Below are 24,577 nucleotides of genomic sequence, written 5' to 3'. Positions count from 1 at the left end.
GAGTCTCACCTTGGGAGCTGTGAAATTTTGTATCGATGTGTGAAATATGTTTCTTGAGCACATATATAGTAAAAGTTTATTTTCTAGTTGCAGTATTGCTATGTGGTCTCATCAGGACATTGGGCCAAAACTGCCTTAAATTTTAGGTGGAATTGGAATTTTCGAACTTTACTATTGCACTAATTATTTGCTCAAAGCATAGGAGTCAAAAAATCTGCTTTCAAGGCAAAGAACTGAATTACTGCTCAGGATCTTCTATAAGTAAGTTTGTAGGTACTAGCTAGTGTGTAATAACTCTGGAGTTTTTTTTAAAAAAAAAGCAAAACCAAAACCAACACTGGTAGTATGTCTGTATGCACTCATGATTCAAATTCTATCCCTCCCTGTTTCTCCCACTCCCAATTTTTTTTTTACACATTTGCATATATATATATACACACACAGGGGTGCATATGCACACTAATAAGTCATTTTCAGCGAGAGTAACAAAATGCTGGGTTTGGCATACATGGAAAAATGCCCCAAAATGGATGGTGATACCAAGGTCAAAACAACGTACTGGCTCGGAGCCAAAGGCATGCTAGCGCGATAGCTGCGCGATTCGCTGCCGTGCGGAAGGTCGGTGTTCACAGAGACCCTGTGCACTCTGCCTGCAAAGCAGGCAAGACTGACTTGGCTTAGAAAAACCCGCTCTGGCGCAAGCGTCCCCGCGTGCTGAGAGCGCCGCCCCGGTCCGCGGGTGTGCAGTAACTCTGAGCAGTCGGTTGTCAGGTCTGACTGCAAGGGCCAAGCACTTCTTGTGTGAGGGACTCGAGTGTTTCGAATGTGTGCAGAGGGTTTGGGACCTAGATCTAAGTGGACCAATTACAAGGTTTTGGTCACAGGCTTGCATCATGCTGTCTGTAGTTTGGATTTATTTATTTTGTGTGTGATGTCCCTAGCATTTGCACGTAAGGCTTGGGAAATTTCCGACGACTTGTTTTGTAGCACCTCCTTGTGTTGTCCCAGAGTCCTTTTCTCCCCATCTTAGAACGGAAACGTGAGAATTGTTGTATAGAGACATGCAGCTGCTTGGAGGAAAGACTTAATGCTGGGAATATCAATACTTGAATTTTGTTTCTTCAGGCTTCTGAGGAGCATGGCTGGGGCCACATTGCAGGCGATGCCATAGTAGGTAGTGAATTTGTAAATGGTGTTGTGCCTTGATTTCAAGGGTATCGGGTTCTTTGGGGGAATGCAGCATTTATTGTTGGTCCAAGGCTTGCAAGATGTAGAACATATTAAATGCTTCTATGGCCTATTTGCGTATTCACTACTGCCAAGCTATATACACAGAATAGTTAAAAATGTCTTTGTATTTAACTCTTGGGTATTGCTACAGTATTTGCTTTAGATTCTTCTCTATTTTTTAAAAAATAATTTTTTCTATTTTTGCTAGTTTAACTATCTGTAAAGGGTTATGCACAATTGGTTATGTATGAAGTGCTGCAGAGATTCTTCTCTGGATTCCACAGTATTGCAAAAGGATGTTTCACTGATTACTCCTTTAACTAACAGTTCTTCCTTGATGTGAGATGCATAGAATCTAAGAATCTGCATCTTACCTGAAAAACTATATATATATATATATATATATATATATATATATATATATAGTTTTTCATTTTTGTACATCTCTCTTGACAAGAAGGGGCCCTGCTTTTAAGAGTAAAGAGAACTTCCCAAGCAGCTGGTCAGATAAGCGTCCTCTTCCTGTGGCTCTGTGTTAACAGAGAAATGGTGCTTCTGGCCAAAGCTTAAAAACAGCCGAATCGGACCCGGTACTCGAGTGTAAACATCTGGAAAAAATATTTCTGATTTTTGATTGATTGTTAACTGTGGTTAGAGAAACTTTATTTGCACGTGAATGGCTCCAATGGGAACAGACTATGCTTCACTGCATGCAGCTTGGTGCAAACTCTAGGATCTCTTATAAGAATTTGCGTGTGTCTTTAACTCTGGGTCTGTTCCTGCTGGCTAGCTAGGGCTGAAAGAATGATATGTTCAGAGAAGTTCTGCCTGCTAGCGACCCTGATCTTTTTTCCGTGGATCTCTCTAATGCATACTTTTTTCTGTGCACTTCTAATGCCATGGAGTGTGTCTGTCCGTGCTCAGCGCCAGAGGCAGCGCCCTGGAGGCTGCTGGCCCAGCTCGCTGTCGCTGAGCCCCAAGGGCTGGGGACTTCTCACCGGAGGAGCTGGGGACCCTTCCTCGCGGTGCCGCTTAAACGCAGGTTAGGTGAAATGACCCGCCCCGTGGTAGCAGTCTGGAGAAGGTTGGCTACACCTGGTGGGAGCAGAGTTGCGCTCTTTTCACCTGTTTACACTGTAACACTACATTTGTGTTATTTTATTAAATAGCTGTTTGTATTAGCTTATGAACATCTCCCATTTATGTGACACATTTTAATGCCTTTAAGGAGTAGAGAGAAACAATTAAGTACAATTAATGTGAATTGTACTTTTGGCTTTTGATGATTTTAGCTGTTTATCCCCAGTTGTCTCAAGCCTCTGAAAATTAGTCTACTGTTTTTAGTGCCTAACCTTTGAACTCTCAAATTATAAAATTTTGGAAGAAGTAACTTGCCCTAAACTGTAGAGCAAGTGAATCTTGCTGGGAATAGCACCCTTTTTTCTCCAAGTGAGCTCCCTAACCATATTAAGACCTTCCCATAACTACCTTCTGGTTAAGTTCAAACTCCAAGTTTTAAAGCCAGTCGTAAGTTAATATAATAGATAAGAGGAATAAGTGCTCTTAGGGTGGTCAAAATACGTTTGTTTCAGACTGTTTCTCCATACTGGTTCTAACTCAGCTTGTAAAGGGACTGTAGCAAAGCAAATTGACTTGTACTAATTACTATTATTTTCTTTAATCAGTAGAATTAAGCTGAGGGCCAATTGGAAGACTTTTGCTTCTACTGGAATAACTTCTCTGATTAGCTTGGGGCTAAATTACTAATTCCAGTCAGGGACTTTGAATTTTTCATTGGCTTAATGTGCAAAGCCCTTAAATATTCTGTCATATTTAGTAATTTGAAATATAGGGACCATGTGAATCTGTAGCTAAAAGGCTAAACTTGCACAAAATAATGCTAAAGTTTTTGCTTTAATATTCAGAAGTAAACTGGTATTGCATTTATTATAGTTTTCTGAATCACTACTGAACAATAGTCTAATATTTGACTGTTTTTAATGTGACAGTTCTTTGGTATTAAGATTTTAATGCAATTTGATACAGATAAACTTCTGGTATTGACATCAATTAAATCATTTAGAAAGCTTTAAAGTTTTCTGAATACTATCGTCTGATGATTGCTGCTTGGTATTTAGTTCATGCTTGCTGTTTAGCTGTATAACATATACTGAAATTAATATAAATCGAGTCCTAGCTGATGATTAGTAATCTAAATAGCTGTTAGATTGAAATCTGTAAAATCTGGAACTTTATAATTCACCGGGGGGGAGCAGAAGTGGACAATTTCAGCTATGATAGATGTGGTGTTAGCAAAATTAAATGGTTGATGATAATTGTGGTAGCTTACAAAGAACGTTATTTACAAAAGCTCCATTTTGCATGTAATCTGATGTCTTTTCCTATGAGCTTGCCTATAATTCATATTCTGCTTTAATGTGCCTGGAAAATGTGCTCCTTTCTGTGTATGTATTATTTTTAGGATGTTATGTTTCCTTGGTGCATACACAATGAGCCTGAAATCCTGTAGGAATGTGCTTAATTTGAAAGTTTTATCCTCTGGGCCTGGTTAATTCAAATACGAGGCTCAGAACATTGCTGCAGCGCCGGAGAGGATGGGGGACGGCCACGCGTGCGGCGGCCCGCGAGGCGGCCCGGGCCGCTGCCGGCCGCTCCGGGCTGCAGGCCGCTTCTGCGCCGCTCTGCCGCTCGAGTCTCTCCGCTCCCACTTCCACGCGCTCGCTTGTGTTATGTTCTTGACGCAGGTTCTTGAGATCTCATAACTGGCGTTCGCTCCAGGTGCCCTTTTATCCGGTGGCCCGGCGCCTCACCGTGGAGCGCTCGACTCTGCTGTTGGTGATGCAGCGCCCATAGAGTATTTGTTCGTGCCTTTTGAAGGTGGGAAAAATCATTTGTGACCAGTAGACCAGTATTACCCCCCAACATCTGTGGGTGTATTTTTTTTTGGGGGGGGGGGAGGAAATGGGGAGGAAAAAACCAAACAAACACAAAAAACCACTTGCTAGGTCCATGCTGCTCTTGCAGCAGTGAAGCGCATTTGCCTCGGTAGGAAGGCTCCAGCCGAGGGATTGCAGCATGCTGGAAAGCCCTGCTGGCTCGTGGGCAGCCGCGGGGAACGGGCCTTGCCACGAGGGTGAGCGGGAGAGAAATGAAAGGCATTTTTTTTATAATACCCTGGGCAGCATATGCAGGATGTTATGTCTGGCTTGGACTGGGCTGACGTGGTGACTCAGATTTTTTTTTTTTTTTTCCCCTCATAATACTGGAAAAATAGATATAAGGGAAATAGAGAGAAATGGAAAAAAAATTAAAGGCAACCTTTATATTTCAAAGTGAATAGTTTGCAGCATTTTTCCTCAAAGAAATTAGTCCCATGAGAAAGAGGGAGCAATTGGCACCAAATTCCTTGCAGGCTTATACAGCCTGCTTGGATATCCAAATTATTGCGGCCCTGCTTGGGGATTTGGGAAGGGGCATGTTTGTGGCCAGCTGTCGGGTGGGGTTGGCCGAGGCCTCCCGGCAGCGCAGCTCGAGGAGGATTCCAGGTGCGCGTTGGGAAAGCGGAGGCGCGCAGGGTGGAGAACGGGGCGAGAAAACGCTCAGCTTTCGGTTGGCTAAGGAACATCACTAGAATTATACGTGCTGAGGCAGGAAGGGAAGGTATTTACTCCTTCCTAAAAAGGAGATGTGTGTTTCTTGGAGAGCTGTGTGTCCCTTTCTCCAAGTACTTCTCAAGGGTGGAGCAGGTTGATTTCTCTTCCACAGCTGCTCATGAGCAACTAGAGCTTAAATTGCTTCCTTCTAAGCACAGGATGTGGCCAGGCTTTTCTCTGGTCCCTCTGATACCAGATCTGTCCTTAGCTCAAGTTGGTGCTCAAACTGGTGTTCTTCTTGGAGTAAGTCTTACTCTTATTCAGCTTTAGTTTTGGCCCAGTGTAAGATGGATATTTTTATTATTTTCTTAATCTTGATTTCTATGCAGGCTGTGATGCAGTTCTTACCCTCTGTGGAATTCACTAAGTTACGCAGCGAAGTTCAGCCTCTTCTTTGACAAAGAATGAGGGAAAAAGCCCGTTCAGTGTTATATACCTGACTGATGACTGTAGGCTGTCAACTCGTTCCTTTATTTCAGGACATTAATAATGCAAGTCTCCGAGGCTGATCATTGCCTCTGGGTTCTGCTACGTACAAGTGCTATTCTGTTCCAAAGAACTCTGTAGTCAAAGTCCTACTGGCTGGGCAGTAACAGAGCAGCCCCTTTCTTTAAAGAAGATAAGCCAGGTTTTTCTTTCTCTGTTTAGACTGAGTCTTGTATTGTGCAGGTGTTTTTATGTCCCTGCTCCTGACTTTCATGTGTTCTCTAGATACAAGTGAAGGTTTTCTTTTGTCATTTTAAATCTTGAGAAATAGAAGAGAATGAAATGGCCGTGCCATTCTGTCTGCATCCTTCTAAAAGGAAGGTGCCTCATCTGAACAGAGAAAAGAACAAAACATTTGAGTACGTTGTTTTTCTCAGTTTTTGGAAGGCACAGGGAAAGAATTACTGCCCCTGCTTTCCCTAGTAGTGTTTCTAGCTGGGATTTCTAGCTCAGATTTGTTTTGCTGAGAGTTTGGAGTCAAGTTTATATATAGTTTTTTGATGTAGAACCTAATTAGGCCCTGCATATCTTAATACTTTTTGCTATATCTGCATTAAAGATGGCATTGCATATATTTGCATACAATTTGCATTTAAAAGTTAGCCATGCTGTGTGCAATAATCAGTTTAAGCAAGTACCATTAACAGTCAATATTGTGAATAAGCATACAAAATATATGGGCTTTTACAGTACATTCCGTGTTCTTTGTCAAGCAGTCTTGAGAAATTTGGATTTCTTCTTTAGTATTGTTAAGTTGGTTAGGATGTTTATCTCACAAACCAGTGAGCAAGAGCAGCTTAAAGGATTAGGGCTCCTGCTGCAACTAGGACCTGTATGTGCAGGCCTGTGTCAAACAGCTCAGATCTTAACCAAAACTTACTCCAAAGTTCGAGCATATTTGGCCTGCTGCAAGTACTGAGGCCAGTGAGGTTGCTCCCATATGACTTTCCTTTCTTAGAGGTTCAGCTTGTGTCACTTTGAATTTAAATAATGGCTTGAGAAAGAAGGAGGGAAGAAAAACATCTCTGAAAAAAAGGTCTGATGTTACTGGATTTTAGCTTTGGCCTGTAAAAAGATTGTTGGACCAATTTGTTTTTGCAAATGCTGCTAATGGACAATGATGGCAAATCCTGAGGTCTTTCCAGTGTTTCCCTGGACCTGTGCTTCATTGTTCAGTGTATCTCAAATTGGGAAAAGAATCTGAAAATGACGGTAAGACAGCAAAAGAAATGAAGCAAACTACCTTAAAGTCAGACTTTTTTTTTTCCCTGATGCTTATGCCAAGCATTCAGTCCAAGAGATGCAGATTTACGTCGTGAATAGTCAATTTAAAGACCATGCCAGCAGAAGAGCCTGTATTTTACTCAGCAAAACTCAGTCTGTGTTTTTTTTTGCTAAGGGATCAACATTTTTTATTTTATGATTGTCAGAACCTTTTCAAACTTTCATTAAAAAGGCATGAAAAGACCTTGGACTCAGCTAGTGAGTAGGCTAGTAAAGATCACACAGAGGTGTATTCTGTTTAGACAGACTTCACATCTGATTTTATCAGAGATGGAAATGAGAAGTTTGACTTTCGTACTCCAGATGAGTTGCACAAACCAGTAGAGTCAAATGCTATTTTATGTCCTGGCAGGTAAGTAACAGGAAAAATCAAGGATGAATAAAATGTTCTACCATCTCTGATCTGCAGACAAATAATGTGACTTCTTTGCATTTATTTATCTGACTGCTTTTGTCTGTGTAGAGATCACAGACAGAGCTGAGGTCTTGCAGGTTGGCAATATGATGAATTAACTTAAATATTGCAAAATCAAACTCTTAACTGGTGTTTTTTCCATTGTCTTGGTCAGGTGCCCTGGAAACATATGTTCCTCTGTCAGTTCAGGAATGGAGTGAATCATCCTTTCTTCTGCAGTGTTACCAGTTAGATGAAAAGGTGTTCCAAAGCATGCAACCTCTTAAATCTTATGTTTCTGGTTTCTTTAAGATTGTCCCTTCTACAAACAAAAAAGAGAGAGAGCAGAATTTAACTCATCAAAGAAACTTCGCTGCAAACTAGTACACTGTTGCAGTGTGAAATTATTTGTGCCAGTACAGCACTGTGTACACTAAATGATGCAGTTCCATAAACTGGAGTTGATTAATACTGGATTAAACACTATGATACTGTATAATCAGCTGGGGATGAAAGTAGCCATGTTTCCCATGCAGCTGAATCAATTACAGTGCTGTCTATACAATGCCTTATAAAATCAAATGGATTTCCTGTTAATTGTGATGGTGTAGACACAAATACTTTGGATCATCAGTGATTTACAAACATTAGCTCTTGAATGTTGCACCTCGCCAAGCATGTGTGAATAAAAGCTGGCAGAAAGGTAAAGAAATGCTGAGGGCAAGTCAGTGATTTAGGCCTGTTCAGAATGACAGGTTGCTTCGTGCCTCCTGCTCTGCACTGTGCTGTTGCTCTGCAGGCTGCGCAACGCCTGCAGAATCCCCGCGTGGGGCTGGCAGGGCCTCCCTCACCTTGCCCTTGCAGGTCGAGGCCAGCACGCTGTTGAGAGGCTTGACTGACCTCCTGGATCTCTGATGTTCTTTTCTGGTTGTGGAACAGCTTGCCTGAAAGTAGTTGTCTTCACTGCTGAAAAAAGAAGAAATTATTGTATTGTTTTTAAGTAATTTGATTCTATGTTAACTTTGTGCTTCTTGACTCTTTTTTTTTTTTAATGACATCTCATCCAAGGCAATCAAAGAGCTTTTTCCGTAGAGGCCCTTTTAAGACAAAAGGCTTCCAGAGCAGAGCAGCTTCTCTGTAAGTGCATTTTACACCATAGGAATTCTGTAAAAATAAGTTTTGAAAATGAATTTCATATCTGCCTGCTAAAATATAAGCTTAGCTTCAAGTCCTTGAACTCTGAGGTGTCCCCAGCTTGGAGAGTCCTCTTCTGAGGTAACACTTCTGCTTCTATATTTACAGATAGACGTTCTAATTCTTTGGAGGATGATATTAGTGTGTTGCCTGTCACCTCTTACATGAGGGTCTAAAAAGCTAGAGAGTGATTGTAGATCCAGCACTTGTCTTAAATGATGAAAAACTAAAATATAAGAGAATAGTGCAGAAAATAAAGCTTAAATATTGTGTTTTCTAATGAAAGTCCTTCAGATAAAGTGCAAAAAAGGGGGAGAAGGAGAGAGGAAAAAGACCTTCCTCAATAAAATAGTACTTAAAACAAGTGAGACTTGAATCCAACCCAGAATGCCCTATATGTAATTACTAGAATTGACTTGATTGTACTGCTCTTTTATTCTAACAAATCTTAACTACACTGTAAAATATGTCAGGAAGGACATGAATAGTTTGGGGGTTTCTTGCTCTCTTTCATTTAGTCCTTCTTTATCTTGCACCCTTGCTCTTATTCTCACTTTTTGCTCGTTCTCTCTCCTGCGCGTTCTCCTGCACTGTTGCTGTTGTGTGCTCTTGTGCTCGCTTGCGCTCTCTCTGCCTCCATCTCTCACTCTGCCCCCCTCCCCCCCCCCCCCCGCCATGAATACAGAATGATTGTGGGTTTTCTCACCTGGAGAGGCATGAGTGGGTTTGGGGGCTGTTAGTTAGTATCAGTTAACGGTAGCTATTGACATCAGCTGCAAAAAACTGGTTACACTCGCATTTAAACTCATTCTTGAAAATCACCTTTAGCAGCTCCCTGAAATCAATTAAACCGTTCATGGTGTGCAAATGCTGCTTTAGACTGTCAGCAGACTCAGGTGACATGTGTGAGTTTACACTTCCTTCAGATATTTTTTTTTCTTTGCCTTTTTTTTTTTTTTTTTTTTTTTTTTTTTTTTTTTTTTAGTACTGCAATGTGATTGTGAGGATTAAAAGTATGAAGCATTTCAAATAAAAGCTCAGACTTTGATATGTAGTTTAAGGACTAGTAGTGAATTCCCTGGAGGAGGTGATGGGGCTGTTCCCAGAAGCCTTCTGAATATTTCAAAATTTTTGCTACTCCATACTGGACAAAATTAAGTTTTTTTTTTTTTCTTTCTTTTTTTTTTTTTTTTTTCCTAAGTTGCTCTGTATGAAAGTGGAGCATAAGAAAGAGGACCAGAGGGCCCTCACAACCTCAGCTGCTCTATGAAACGAGCAGACAGAGGGCATAGTTTCTCTGCAGGTGATAAATGGGGTGTCCACATTAAAAAGTTCTGCTACATTTCTGACAAGGGATATGTATCGAAAGGGATAACTTGGGTACTTCGAAGTTGGGTATTTTTTTTGTTTTTTGTTTTAACTGATTTGTTTGTTTTCCCAGCTGGAGTAAATAAAGGATTTTTTTTTTCCCTAGCTGAAGGGCTGGGGCACACACTTCTGTGAAAGACCTGGATTCAGTATCTTTATCTGAATCACTCAATGTAAGGATCTGAAACTGAATCTTCCACATCTCTGCTAAATAGCCTGGCCTTAACTATTTGTTGTTCTTGAGTTTTTTTTTTTTTTTTTTTTTTTTTTTCTTTTAATGTAAAACTATCCAAAGACCAATGGAAGAATCTTGCATCTGTGACTGAATAACTTAAGCAACAGTTAGCCAGACACCAGCTGGCTAAGGAGCAGCTTTACTGAAGAGGCCCTGGGGTCCAGGAGACAAGCAGAACCTGAGTCAGCAGTGTGCGCTTGTGGGGATGAGGGCCAACAACATGCTGAACGGCAAGGCAAGGGGAGCAGTTATTTCCCTCCATGCAGCAGTTGAGGCCACATCTGGAGCCCTGTGTGTGGTTCCAGTAGAGGTGCCTTGAATAGGGATCACCAAACCGGAGCGAGTCCAGCGGAGGGCCCCTGAGCACCTGATGGCCAGGCAGGGGCCCAGAGCTGCCTTCATGCAGCCTGGCCACGAGCAGGTGGAGGAGGAGGAGGGGGGAATCCAGCTGCACCCTTCAGCTTTCTAAAGAGCGGTTATAGCGAAGGTGGAGCCAGCGAGTGGGCACGAAGCAGCAGCCCCCTCTTGCAGCAGGGGAAATTCCCAGGAGATATGTGGGTGCTCAGACCCTGGAACGGGTTACCCGGAGAGGTTAGAGGTGCTTGTGTTGCTGGAGCTATTCACAGCTTAAGTGGGCATGGCTGAGCAACCTGAACTACACTTGAATTAGCCCGGAAGTTCGCAGGGGCTGACCTCCAGGGCTCCTTTCCAAGCTAGTTTATTCTGTGACTCTAAGCTGAATGATGAAACTTCACCAAATGTTTTCTGACAACTGAGTGGTTTTTGGTTCAGTGGACTGGTGCTTTCCAACAAAAGTGGGAAGTGCTAGCATTTGGGTGTTTGCCAACCACCTTCACCAGCATGTAAGGAAATACGGTTTCTTTTTACAAGTACAATTGTTAAGAACAACCTACAGCATTTTTTCAATGGCATATGTCCCTCTGTGACCATAAAACACTGTTTCTATTACAATCTAGTAATTAGTGGGTTTTACTTGTTTTTACCACTAAACAGCCTTTGGCGTTTAATAGTAAAGAAATAAGCACACATTGTTGTTGCAGCACATGTACTCCCAAATCTTGGAAATAGGATGGTTTATGGTTTTGTAGAGCATGTTTTAAGCATTACTAACTTTTTAAAAGGCATTACTTTGGAATCATGAGAGGTGATTAAACACAAAATTGATAATTTTTTTTGTATTCATTTGATTTTAAAAAATACAGATTGCTTGGAAATGCAATTATTATTTCATAATTGAACTACTTGACTGATATTCATTTAAATAGAACTGCATTTTTCCAGAATAGTTAAGAAATAGTAGTTAAGAAAAGTCTCACATTTTGGCCCCTATTTGATGGCTTGTTGAGTAAGTCCACAGTTGAGTATTCATTATACTGTCTATAATGCAGTCTGATGCGTACTTAACATCGGGTGAATGATTAAATTTGCAGTATTCAGACAACATTCTATCCAACATGCAGATCTGTGAGAGGTGCTGATAATGGTGGCTGTAGACATTGCAAGACAGTTCTAGTGGTATAACTGTAATAGAAAGTCAAAGAGTTCTCGAAAATGTTTTGCTCGTAAGTTTGTGCTCTGAAATGATAAAAGCAGCTTGAGTACAGAGCATTGTAAAATACTTTCCAGTTTGCACTTGCAGTCAGGCAGTATTTTTATAAGACAGATAAGGGAGGTTTTACATAGCAGTTTCCTACATTTAGCTGTTTAATGCTCCAAATTGTTCTATGTTCAGTTATTTAAATTTGTGTTTAAAAAGATGCTCTAAAATTGAGCTCAGGAAATGAGATAGCTGTCAGCTTATTGCATCTGTTGGGCACTAAGGCAAAATCTCAAACCTTTTGTTTTGTAGTATGCGGCAGTTGCACACAGAGATTCTTGTGAAAACGTTCCATGGGAGTTGAATTAGCAGCATTTGCAGGTTAGGTGTTTGTCAATCTACCTGCTTATATTTCTTTGCTTTTAAGTTATACAGACTAGTAAACTCTTCATAGTGATCTGGCCTGGTATAACTATATCTTTTAGAGTGTATCAGCAAATACATCAAAATGCAATTTCCCATTGGGGAAAGAGTTTTTGGCTGACTAGAGGCAGAGGGAAGACTCATGTCTCCTCACTCTGATGTAAAAAGAGTTTTGTTTTTCATTACTGATTAGACACCTTAACAGTACAAAACCATGTTTCTACCATAGCAGTGCTTCTGCTCAGTGAAGCGGGCTTGTGACCAGGTTCTTTCTTGGCAGAACAGTCATAGAATCAAAACAGGGATTTTTACTTTGGATCTTTGAATCTACTTTTGTTCATGAGGTTTTAGTATATTCTATTGTTTAACTTTATGGCTCATGTATGATCTTTGAGCTTTGAAAAAATGCTCTGTAATCGCTTTATCTTAACTCTATCCCTTTATCTGAAAAGGACTGGAGAGCCTGTGGCAAAGGGAGTGGTTTAGTCATGAGTTCGTTTTTTACAGCTGTAGTCATGTGTTTTGGGGGTTTTGTTTGTTTTGGGGTTTTCTTGATGGTCGTAATGGGCTTGTGCTGAGTTTGTATTATTTCACAACTCATCAGGAAGCCCCTGATAAAGAAGTCCAAAATATCTTTGTGGAGTGTTGTTCTGAATTCAATAAGATGAGCCTTTTAGCCACAGAGCTGATCTACTTGTGTTTATTTGCCCTTGTTTTTGATGTGCTTATTAGGGTTTGTTAGGATCACTTTGGACCTGGCTTTAAGGAACTCTACTTTATCCTTGCACTTTGCATTGGTTTTAAGGCCTTTTCCAAACAAATGTCTTGGCTGATGCTTGCAAAGACATTTGTGGGTATCTAGGATTGTGCAGAAGCATGAATAGCCTTGAGGATGAGAAAAAGCAAGCAAAAAACCCTGCATTATGCTCATTAAAATAGTAGAAATTCATTTTGTTTTCATATTGTTTCTTGTTAGTTCATGTTACATTTTCCATTTCTAATAGCAAACTAATCTTCTTTCTGTCAAGAAATGCTGTCGGTAAGAGTGGGTGCATAATAAGGAAATTACATAATGGAGAAAATCTCCGAAGGGGGTTGTTTTATTATGTCTTGTGAAGTAACTGGCCGTAAGACATACGGAGGGTCTGAAAATCATTGTTATGTCCTGTGACACCCGTGAAGCAGGACCCTGCTTCATCAGGGGTTGTGCAGAGTCTTGGGATGTGGCTGTGCACAAAGGATCCTGTGAGCTGCATCTGTCCTGGAAGGGTGGCATGCAAACCACATTGCCAGCGTGGATGGAACAGGAGCCAAAACGTGCAAAGGTGGAGTGGGATGAAATACCAGGTGTAAATAAGCGGTGTGCATGTGTGCTGAGGGGAGATACTGAAGCTATTTAAACATCTCTTCTGGTCAAAGGCAGGAAAATACATTTCTCGTACTTCCCTTACTAATCGTTCTATGCTCCCTCCTTGGAGTCAGCATGATGTTGTGAAGACTCATCAGATTAGGTCAGTGGTCCATCTGTCTGTCTCTTGACAGCACCATTTGCAGATGTTTCAGAAAAAGTTACAAAGACTATATGTAGCAAAACAGTATCTCTGTCCCCACAAACAGGGCATATATTAGTTACCTGTATAATTCCAAGCACTTCTTCTAATTTCTTGGCCTTCGTGATACTTTGTGGCAATGAGTCTCTCTAGTTTATTTGGTTACATACATTTTCTGAATCTCCTCATGTCCTTTTCCTGTGTGAAAAGATAAATAGGTTTATAGTCTTTACCTTTTGTAAACCACTAGTGTTTTGCATATTTCTGTCCTATCTGGACATTTCTTTTCAGAATTAAGGTACCCAGATTTCATGAGTGTATAGGAAATTTCCTACAGCTGCAGTGATTATGAATTTTGGGGTTTATTCCTGCTGTAAACATAAACAACCTCTGTAGGTGTTTTTCCTGAGTGTGAAATAAAATGCTGATGAAATACTTTGGTTAAAAGTGAAACTATGTGGGTTTTTTGGTGGGGGTGGAGGGAGGATGTGTGTATGTTCAGGATTTTACAGTTAAAAACAAAATGCAAAAAGAACATACTAAGTATAAAATCTCTTCCACTAAAGAGTGAGGTTTTGCCTGTGGTTTCACTTCATCCTAGTTTCAGTGTTCCTCCCCTATCCTTTCCTTCTCCTACCTTGCTTTTCCTGTCCTCCCTCACGTCATACTGTGCACTGACTATCAGAGTCATTTCATTCTGGTCAGTCTGTCTTAAGGAGTCTGCAGGTCTAGACTTAAAGAACAGGGCTGGCTATACCCAGAGGCTGAAATAGGGGAGGCCGCTTTTCTTAGTTCACAAAAGAAACAAATACTTACTAGAGTCTCTCTCACTTTTTTTTAATTATTATTATTGTGTGTGACAGCACATTCTCAGAAATGTCTTCCACACCAAATTAGAAGCCAAGATGAGTGTTGTTTTTTGCCAAGGGAGCAGGGGTGTAGGACTCGAAGTCCAGGCATCTGTTAATCCAGGGTATAACAGAGGTAGTCATCTTTCTTTGGTAATATCTGTTATTAAAAATAATTGGATTTTTTTTCCTAAGAAGACAGCAGATGAGATCAGCAAGGAACCCTTTATGCTGTTCCTGGCTTGTTGCACAACTGTATGTGTATGTGCAGCAGGATAGCTGTCACTTCTTCTGCAGTTAATGAGCTCTGTGTGTTAATTTTCATTTTGAGAAAGCCCTTTTGAACAGGTCTAGTTGTCAGAGACCTGCCGTAGTTTGTCCTCTTCATCTATAGAAATGTCTTTGGGTAATCAACATCATCCTTGCAGGTTTTGGCTACGGGTGCCCAGATTCTGCCTGGGTATTGGTTTTTACAGCTGTGAAGCAGACAGGTACATGCTCTTGGTGGCTATGGCTGAGAGCGCTGTTGTGAGCGACTCTGGCTCTTGCTTTTGTGTCAGGGCTGGAAGAATGTGACTTTTCTATCCCCTTCCCTTTGCTGTTGCTCAGTGTTGCTTTTTATCTTAAAATACAGTTCCATCTACTCCAGCAGTTACTACCCATGTAAACCAGAGGAAGTACCTACATAAGTCGCTACCTGTTTTCATGTGTGTCTACCTGGCTCTGCTTAGAGAAAGCACTTGAATACATCAAGGTATGCCCATATCCCTTGCTTCTACATCTGATACTCAGGGAGTGGAAGGGTTTTTGAGCTGCTCAATTAAAAAAAGGGGGAGGGGGGGAAACACTCCAAGTTGCTCTTCCAGTAAAGTAGTCAAGATAGAGAAGTCAAGAAGGTCACAAATTAATACAGTGGAAAGCTGCAAAGCTTCTTGCTATCCTTGTGAAGTAATTTAAAAATAGTCTTTTGAGTTTCAAGACTTAAAGCCACTGATAACGAAGATTTGCCCATGAAGAGGCCAGCATTATGGTCACTTCTGACTAACAGCTGCTGTCTGAACCATGATGCAAATGAGACTGCTTGCTTTTCACATTTGAAGAAGAAACAATGACATTGCTGATATTAACCTATAAGTAGAAATGCTGTTTTTATGGCAACCACTATATAGGATTTATCCATACTAGAAGACATAAGAATGGTTGTACTAGGTCAAATCAGGCACAGTATCCTGCTTAGAATAGTAAGCATATGTCTAAACTATTTAATATGAAATCAGACTTGCTCACTTTAAATTCACTATGAGCATTCTGAGGAAATGGAAACTTCCTTCCTCTTTATGAAACCATTCCTCAAATTCCTGCTGTATTCATTCTTTTATCGCATTCAGAGGCCCTCTGATGTTCAAGATTAAATTAACGGGATTCCCCCTGCTGTTTCTGTTGAATTCAGCTAATATAATGAGTTTATTGTTAAATTAAACAAAATAAAGCCTGCCATGTGGCAGCAATACCACTGAGATCCCATAATTTCCAACTAATAACTAGTGTCTGACTACTGGGTTATAGCTTAAATGCTGCAGAGTATGTGTCTGTCAAACATGTTAAATACTTTTCAGAATAATTTTGTTTGGACATGTAATCAGTTATGAGAGCAATGTGACTGACAGAGCAGCTAACAATTTTATCTCTAGTGCAGTAAATTAATTTCTGTATGGCTTACTTGCTTTCCCCATGTGTACTTAAAAATTCTCAAAGTGTTTCCATAGTATGGAGAATGTGTAGTGTGTATTGTTTTACCTATTGCTAAATCTTCAGAGCCTCATATTTGAAGTGTTACAGCTTAGATTGTTGCCGCACTGAAATTATTTACTTTAATGTTTACACTAATGCAAACATGTTCAGGGAAGGGGTTAGACCATAACTTCTGATACTACAAACCAGTGGCACCCATATTAGTTCAGCACCTGTTTTAAGCGTTCTTTTTTCTATGCATTTTCTGCATTTCCTTTGTATCACAAGAAAGTTTGTCCTACTTTTTTTTAATTGCATTTCTTGTTCTACAATTTGTTATTTCTCTGCCCACAACACTCATTATCCATAATCTTACTTTCTGTTGTCATCTCGTGTACTCAGGTCTCCTTTTGTGGCTAAGCACAAAAGCTAGCTAGAAACTAAATGTTTTTATATTCTCACGTTAATTCAAGTATTGGAGCCCTGAGGTCCTAGGATGATGTCTATCAATAGCTGCAAGATTTGTACTGAATGAATGTCATTATGGAGCATTATACTAGCTTGTTTCTTAATTAAATTTTAAATACTTTCTTCTTTTCTCTGCTATTTTCTGTGATGTGCCTGTATGAAATGCAAAGATTTTTAGCCTTGTTCAGACCTGGAAAAACACAGGATTGAATTTTGCTGCTTGAATTGAAACTTTGTTTTACTTGATTCTGATCCCAAAATGGTATGGACCTACTTGTGGATTTGCAAACTTGCTTGCATTTTGAGAGGATTTTAGTGCTTGGATTTTGGTCCATCACTAATTGAAATCCCATTAAATTTAATGCCTGCTTTTGATGAATTCAAATTCTGTTGTTTAGTTGGTACTTAACTCTGAGACGTGACGCTTTTACTCTTAAAGAAATGCTTGCAAGGCATGTGCCTGTGTGGATCAAAACCAGAGATGATTGCATAAGCCCCTATGAAATGAAACTGCTGAGTTACTGCTGAGGCTTGCTCTTAGAGAAGAGTTTGTTTAACTTTTGGAAACTACTGTGTAGCTAATATTATTACCATTCTTTCAGGCTTTACTTAAAAAAAAAAAAAAAAAAAAAAAAATCCTACTCTTCTGGAAAGTTGTTTTTCTATCCTGTTTTTTTTTTTTTTTTAATCTGCAAGTTAAATATACTTTATAGTTTTCTATCAGTTGAGTAGCTCACTATGATTCTTAACACTAGGAAGGTTGCTATTCCAGCTGGTAAACCATTCAAAACATTAAACACTTTACAGGAAGGTGCTTGTCCTATCTCTTAAGTGGTACTAAACATTGAAGAAGGTTTTTTTAAAAAAATTCTTACCCTCCTGCCCTTCCCAAAATCCACCTGCAGCTCAGCTGCTCACGAAGTTTCATGATCAAAATCTAAATAGGCCTAGATACAAAGAACGAAGTGTGAAATCTGTGGCCACAAGCCAGTTCCTGTCCCATAAACATGGGGTTGCAGAAGTCATCTTAGAAAAGAAAATGGAGTAGGATGGAATAGGAGAAGAAGCCTGAATGTTTGCATAAGAAAACTTCTTCCGAAATCCTCTTTGCTTAAGTAAGGATTACTTGCAGGTTGTCTTCAGATGACTCAAATCCTGCTGTAAGGCTCTCTTCTCTTGCCAATTCCAGTGCAGCCAGTTCAATCAGTGTGCAAGTGCAAGTTTAGGAGAATAGTGCTGCTTTTTTTTTTAATTATTATTATTTATTTATCTCTGGCTTAGGGTGACCATGGCTGAATCATTTTGCCTCTATTTGTCTCAGTTCTCACCTGTAATTTGGATAATGTTTTGTGATCTGATTATGTAGGAAGTTAGAAGTTGGTTTGGCCTGTATGGTGATTTGGTATGTAAGGTTAAATTCATAACTGCAGGATAAATTGCAGTGACCAATACTTACATAGCTGTTATGTGGCTTCCTCATAGGAACTCTACTCAATTTGAAATGGTGTTTCATGTGTAAATAAGTATTACGAAGTTCTTCAAGGCAAGGAGTCATTCCCCTTATACTGGTGCAGTGACAAGCGTAACAGTCCTGACGTTAGCTTTAATAAAAAGGTGTTTTTCTGGTAGAGATCTCCAAATAAGTGAAGATCTCCAAATAAGCTAGCTCAATGATAAATAGGTAATACAGAGAATTTTAGACTATCTTTGTGATCAGAGATTCAATTTTTTTTATTTTTCTCAAAACCTCTTCCTCACCAGTTTGTTGCAAACAGCCTTGCCAAATCCCCTGCTATTGCCACAGACATCATCATTGTGTTTCATTGCTTAGAAAGATCTTTCTCTGTTACAATGATACAAATACTTACATACAGATGATGTAAGCACCGTACAATCTCGAAACAGAAGGATGTTTTGAATGGGGAATGTGTCACAAACGCCATCCAGCACAGATGCCTACTGACCTCTAGAGAAGACCTTTTGTCCCTTATGTGTAGCTTCTCCTATCTCTTGGTGAAGTTCAGGCCCTTGAAAGAAACCCTCCTGGCTCTGCGTTTGTCAGAAGTGGCCAACAGAGGCCCATACCTCTTTTGCCTCTTACAGAGAAAATGTCAGGTCCTTTCCTTTTCCTCAGTATAGGTAGTTTTATCCTTCTTTGCCCTTGATGCTTATTTATTCCTTCTCTGTTTTTCTATTCCCTGTCAAGCCTTCTTTTTCAGTCCTTAGCAAGGATCACTCCATATAACCTTTCTTTACTGTGAAATTAGGAAGTGAGGCAAAGAAGTTCTTTGCGAGGCTTTGAAGGCAAGGATGAGTCAACCAGGTTCCTATGGCTGTTTTCCCTTTTCATTCTCATTTTCCTCTTTGTGGATTTTTTTTTTTTCTCCAGCCCCCTAAACAGGAAGAAAAGCAGTATAGTACCAGGTACTCCTGGAGCAACCTCAGCAGGTAGAATATGTATCTGAGCGAGAAAATGGCTTTAGTATTTATGATGACAAGGAAGAGAAGCAGATGCAGGATGCTACCTGGACTTTTCTGTGCCACCCTTCCCTGATAAAGGCTGTTAGCCAGGACAAGGGTAGACAGACAAGAAGTTCCAAGCCAAACTGGGATTCCTGGCGATCAGGCTGCAAATATGACAAGTTAGAGACAGCCATACAGTTAGAGGTGTTACATCCCACACAGATCACTTTGAGCAGCTCAGCTGGGGAGTGTTGGTTTTATCTACTATTAAATAAGAAAACATGTCTAGCTGTAAGACAGGAAAAAGGATGGAGTTGGTATGAAGAAGGGAGGGCATGAAGAAGAAAACCCTGCTTCAAGGTCACCTTTTACCAAAGTTAGGGTTGGGAGATTGAAGAGTGTTTTCTTACTGCTTTTGATGGCTGAGAGCTGCTGCAATCTTGGCAAGTCTCTCAGGAACGGTACAGGAAGATCTGCCATACCTGAAGCAGATGCTCATTTATCTGAGACACTGCTCCAGCTGCTAACAACCAGCTCAGATTGGCTTATTTTTTCACATTTGTCACAGAGCCAGCTGCATTGTCTCAGCTGTGCCTCTACAAATGGGGAAGTACAGACCCAGGAAAAGTTTGAGAGTCATTCTTCTTTCTCATTTCTTTTCCCTCTATCTAGATTAAAAAAAAAAAAGTCTATAATTCTTCTTTCTTTTGTTACCTTGAAATCTTGGAATGCTTCTAATCTCTTTTTCTGCAGATGGACACTCGATCCTGCCAGTATCTTTCTATTACACCCACTGATAAAAAGCTATGGTTGCCTTTCAGATAGGCTAAACCCCATTAGGGTATCTGCTCTTGTTAATATATAATGCCCCTATGGCCCCTGTGCTGTCCTGATGCTGCTGCTAGAAGGGGTATAGTTTCAGTAACATCACTGCATTTATAGTTTAAAAAAAGAACATGAGAGGGAAAAAAAAAAAAAAAAAGAGGGAGGGACAGGGAACCTGCACTAAGATGGCTGATGAATCACTCTCCATTGGTGTGGTGACGTTTGAGCTCAAGTTTGATGAGCTCGTAGGCCTCTTCCCACAACAGGATTTTTGTCAGAGGCGCTACTAAGAAAATTTCTACCAGGAAGGTTGGTCAAGCTCCACTTGACCTGCGTAGGAATAAGATCATTAAGGACCATTATGGCTGCTCCAGCTGTGAGCTGTGGTGTGATGTATCCATTCACTGCTAACAACAGGGTTACAGTGGGCAGATTCAGATAACTAATTCAGATTCTGTTGAGTGTCTTCCACCCCAGAGATGAGGACTGCACCACATAGAACAGCAGTGATGAGCTTCCAGTACTAGAAGCAGTAAATGCTGCATGTGTGCAGTAGTGTAACCAGTATAACTGGAGACAGGATAACTGCCTTAACACAGGTTTACTGTTTTTGTGATCTGACCTCCTTCCCCTGCCTTGCACGTTGTGTCCGAAGTCTAGGAGCAGTACATCAACTGGCTTCTGGTTGAAACAGAGTGCCTTGGTCACTGAAAGGACATGTCTGCAGCACATGGGAAGTTGTGCCAGACCTAGGTGTTTGCATGTGACTTCATGACAGGTGCAGGCATTCCCAAAGACATCTTCTAGTTCAGTGATTTGTCTCAGGTCACTCAGTAGGTTAGAGGCAGGAATACTACAGAAACCTGCCTGGCCCCTAAATCAAATGCCTCTGGGCATTACCAAAAGATTAGAATGTGCTGAGCCTCCTTTTAAATCCATTTTCCAGGGATCAGCAGGTAGCAGTCACAAGAGTTAACGGAGTAATTACTTTATGGTAGATAGCATTTTGAAGGTGTGATTCCACTAGTTGTGCTACAGTTAAGAGTACACTGGGTTTGTTTGTTTTTTTGGGGGGGGGTTTAGTCTCCTTAGTAGTTTGTTAGGATTTATTTTACCTCTGCTTGGATAGTTGAATCTTTTCACCTGTGAGTACTGCCTCTTAGGGACTTGGAATGTCCATTGATGTCTTAATTGTTTTTAATTAATGTCATGTGAGTTGCTTCAACCATGGAAGAGGTGACTTTGTTATGTTGGCTTTCAGTAAGCACATTTTGGAGCAGACCACAGAACATGTTTGTTTTTGTAGCAGCAGTAATTGTTTCTTGAAACACTTTTAAACACAGAATCCTTATTACTTTGTGCTCTGATTGTATGTGCTATCTCTAAGTAAGTAGAGTCAACTGGATCTCTGCTTGGATTGAAGATGTTTTCCAGGTGTTGCTTTCTCTTTTTGCCCTCTCCAAAGTTGTGTATCCATGCTGTAGTGAGGAGACAAAAGCCACTGTGTTGCTGCAGAAGTCTGTACCGGGGAAAAGTAAAATAAAAAAAAATACGTAAGAAAAGAGGATTGTGTCTATTCACAGCAGACAAAAAGCCCTTCACTTTAAACAAGATTTATTCCATTCCTGACAAGGACAAAAAGGGCTGTAGATGTCCCCCAATTTTCATCAGCTGCTCAAAAATGGAGAAATAACCATTTTGCTTTTGACTGTAAGAGAGAGTGCTCCTACCTGCTTATATGGTTATTTTCAGAATTTCCCTGCAGATCTTTTGGAAAGAAATGCTCTTCTGTCTAAAACTGCTAAAATATCCTGTACTATAATAGCTGATGAGTGAACTGATGGTAGACCTGACAGAATGGTAATACTGATAATGTATGGAGAGATGCACGCTCTATAGCTGGAAGAGCGGCTAAAGCAAAAAACCTAAATCATTTGTAGAAGAAAATCCTTTCACAGATTTAGGAGTATTTGCCATGACTTGCAAGACAACTTGCAAGACTTGTACTGCACATAGTACTTGGTTACAGGTGCTGCAACTCACATGTCACTCAGACATAGAGTCAAGCCCCGTTTTGACATCATATTGAATAGTCTTTAGACAGCTGTGTTATAATGAGACTTGATAATAAAAGATCCTTCATGTGGAGAGCATTGTAAATACAGGTACCCAGAGCTTGAGAGTTATTGGTAAAGTAGATGAAACTATAGAAACAGTTTTAAGAGTTCTACTGTGTTAGTTTATTTCCATCACAGACTGTTTGAGACTTCTGTGCCTCAGCAGCATTGATTTGCTTCAAATACAGCTTTTCTGTCCTTGAACCACTTAGCACTTTTCAAGTTCCTAATGGCTATTTTGGTTTCTTAGGTTCAGAACTCTTATCTGTAAGTAAACTTTTTACAATTCATACAGATAATTTTTTAACACAAATAATAAATTTATTTGTGCAGTTTTAGTACAAATAGAAAGTGTAATACTTAATAATTAGGTGCCTTTAAAATGTGCATATTGTGGATGTGCATGCGTGTATTCACAGGTATGCATATTCTGAGTCTGCTAGGTAATAAGCAATTTCAATTTTTTTCTTCTATCACATATTTTGTAATTCATTAGTACATGTGAGGGATGCCTCCCATGTGATATTTGTGACACCAAGTGTTGAAATCATAATGTTTCAGCCCAAAAGATTTATGAGCTGTGAAATACAGCTCGGTATTGTTGGATACACTAGATAGTCAACAGCTTTCTGTTAAAGTTTTCTGTTAAGTAATAAGATTTCTTAGTTTTTGGTTCTGTGTGGTTAAGTGGTTAATGGGATGATCCTTCTGTGACCCTTTATAGCAAAAAGACTGCACTGTTACACACAGAACTGATAAAGAATGCTTACATTTTAAAAAAAGATATATTTTTACTTCTTCAGTAAAGTGAAATTCTTTGAGAGGTTGTATTTTAAACAAACCTCTCTTCTAACTAAGGTGATCCTGAAAGCTGTTAATTTTTTCTGAATGAGCATGCATTACTCAGTAATGATCTCATTCTGGACTATTCCTAAACATATTCTTGACAGTCTAATTTATGTTTAACTTTTATTGTTGTTTTCTTAAGTCGTTGGTAGAACATTGCAGCAGTGGAAAATTACTCATTTACTGGCTATTAGTGATTGAATTGCTAGCCAGCCATAACGCTGTACTATAATACAGCTTGAAAGCAGTAGTTAAAAGAAATGATCAAACACAATGATACCAAGGTAATAAAAGAACCTGTTGTATAATATAAATAAATAAAGGTTGCCTTAAAATTTAAATGAACAATGATTAGAATATATGTGGGAGACTATATGGTCCTTGAGTTTCTGTATTTAAGGCAAGGTGTAAGTATATGCTAGTATTTGTAGGGTTGCAATGAGATCTGTTGGTGTCTGAGGAGTCTGCCACCTTCACTTTCCTCTTTAATCCTGCTGTGTGCCGGAAGGGGAAGGGATCCAGGTGGACAAAAAGCAGTTTCTCTTGTAGCAGAGCAGGGCTAAGTCAGAAGCATGGTAGGGGTCTGGGTCATGCCTCTAGAAGGCAGGCGGTTTGCTTGTTTTGATAGAGCCCTGAAGAGACATCCTGTAGTTATGAGAGCCCTAATTATTGGCAAGGCTTTGTAGTAGGTGCCAGGAGAATTACTTGTCTAATTCCCTTTGGAAAATCAATGCAAGTTCTTTCACAGTGAAGCTGTCCCCATGTTATCATTACTGACTGAGGAAATCGGTGTGCTTTAAGATTCAGCACAAGGGAGAAGAAAGAGAAAAAAAAAGTTGTAAAATGTTAGTTATGTGTAAACATGAAATAAGTCTGTGCAGCTAGCAGAGCAGACAGATACTGCCTCTTAGCGATATATACACGTGAAAGAGCAAAGCTCAGTGTAAATACTGAACTTTGGGAACTGCTTACCAGCTGACTAGTTTCAGAAATCTGTATAACTTTATATAAAGTTATATGCAAACTGATCTTAAGGGATTGGCAGGGAAAATGAAATGATCACAAAGCTAATGTGGCTTTGCATATTATATCATAGGCTTCTGATTACAGATGACAGGCATGACCCTTGCTGTTCAGTAGAGTGCAGCCTTCTCAAACTTTATTTCTAATTGCACATAGGTAGCCTGTAATAGCTATGGTGAAAAAGCTGTTACAGGATACAATCAAAACACAGGGTTCCTAACAAGATGCTTCTTTAGTCTAAACTTCTGTTCATCATGAAAGGTATGACTAATGTAGCCAATAAAATTCATTTTGTTCATCTTACTTTGATCACCTCAGGTGTGGTGGCACCAGACAGTGTGTGGGAATGCCATTGATCTTGACTCTTCAAACTTTCTCATGGGAAGTCTGCACTAACCAAGTGGCTGAAACCCTAAAAGCTGCAGTGGTATCAGTTGGGCTTGTTGTATTATTACTCGTCAGCACAGATGGCTTCCTGAAATCCAGGTACCATTTGCTTCAATGGTGGAAACCACTCTGCAGATTCTGAACAGACACTCAGAGATTAGACTCTGGTATTTCGGATCCCTAGCAGATGCAAGAAGTCATCAGCTGACTCTGTTTGTTAGTGTCGACTGGTGGTTCGTAGATTCACACACAAGGTCTAGGCATATTTCAAATGTATTTGAGAAGGGGATCTTAGTAGCCTCTATTGTTAGTGGAGGGAGAGTAGAACTGACATGACTTCTGTCTCATGTGAAAATGATCAGGTACCTACAAAACAGGTTGTTTGCTGTAGTTGTGTTATTTCCTTAGGTTTGAAACTTTAATAATTAAGAATATATATATATTGCTTTGGTGTTGAGATATACAGGGTTTTC

General features: G+C 40.0%; 1 protein-coding gene and 1 long non-coding RNA gene across 2 annotated transcripts in view; one reads left to right on the top strand and one right to left on the bottom strand.

Annotated features, from left to right (window-relative positions):
* Nucleotides 1-24,577, top strand: part of RORA (RAR related orphan receptor A) — a 384,497-nt gene that overhangs the window by 109,932 nt on the left and 249,988 nt on the right. The window lies entirely within an intron of this gene.
* Nucleotides 13,557-24,577, bottom strand: part of LOC134144509 (uncharacterized) — a 30,353-nt gene continuing 19,332 nt past the window's right edge. Inside the window, exon 3 of the long non-coding RNA XR_009959400.1 lies at nt 13,557-13,594. This is a non-coding gene — a long non-coding RNA (uncharacterized LOC134144509). The remainder of the gene's footprint in view (nt 13,595-24,577) is intronic.

The sequence above is a fragment of the Rhea pennata genome, chromosome 10 (assembly GCF_028389875.1).
Source record: "Rhea pennata isolate bPtePen1 chromosome 10, bPtePen1.pri, whole genome shotgun sequence".
Taxonomy (NCBI): Eukaryota; Metazoa; Chordata; class Aves; order Rheiformes; family Rheidae; genus Rhea; species Rhea pennata.
The sequence above is the reverse complement of the archived record's forward strand: the minus strand, read 5'-3'. Positions and strand labels throughout refer to the sequence as shown.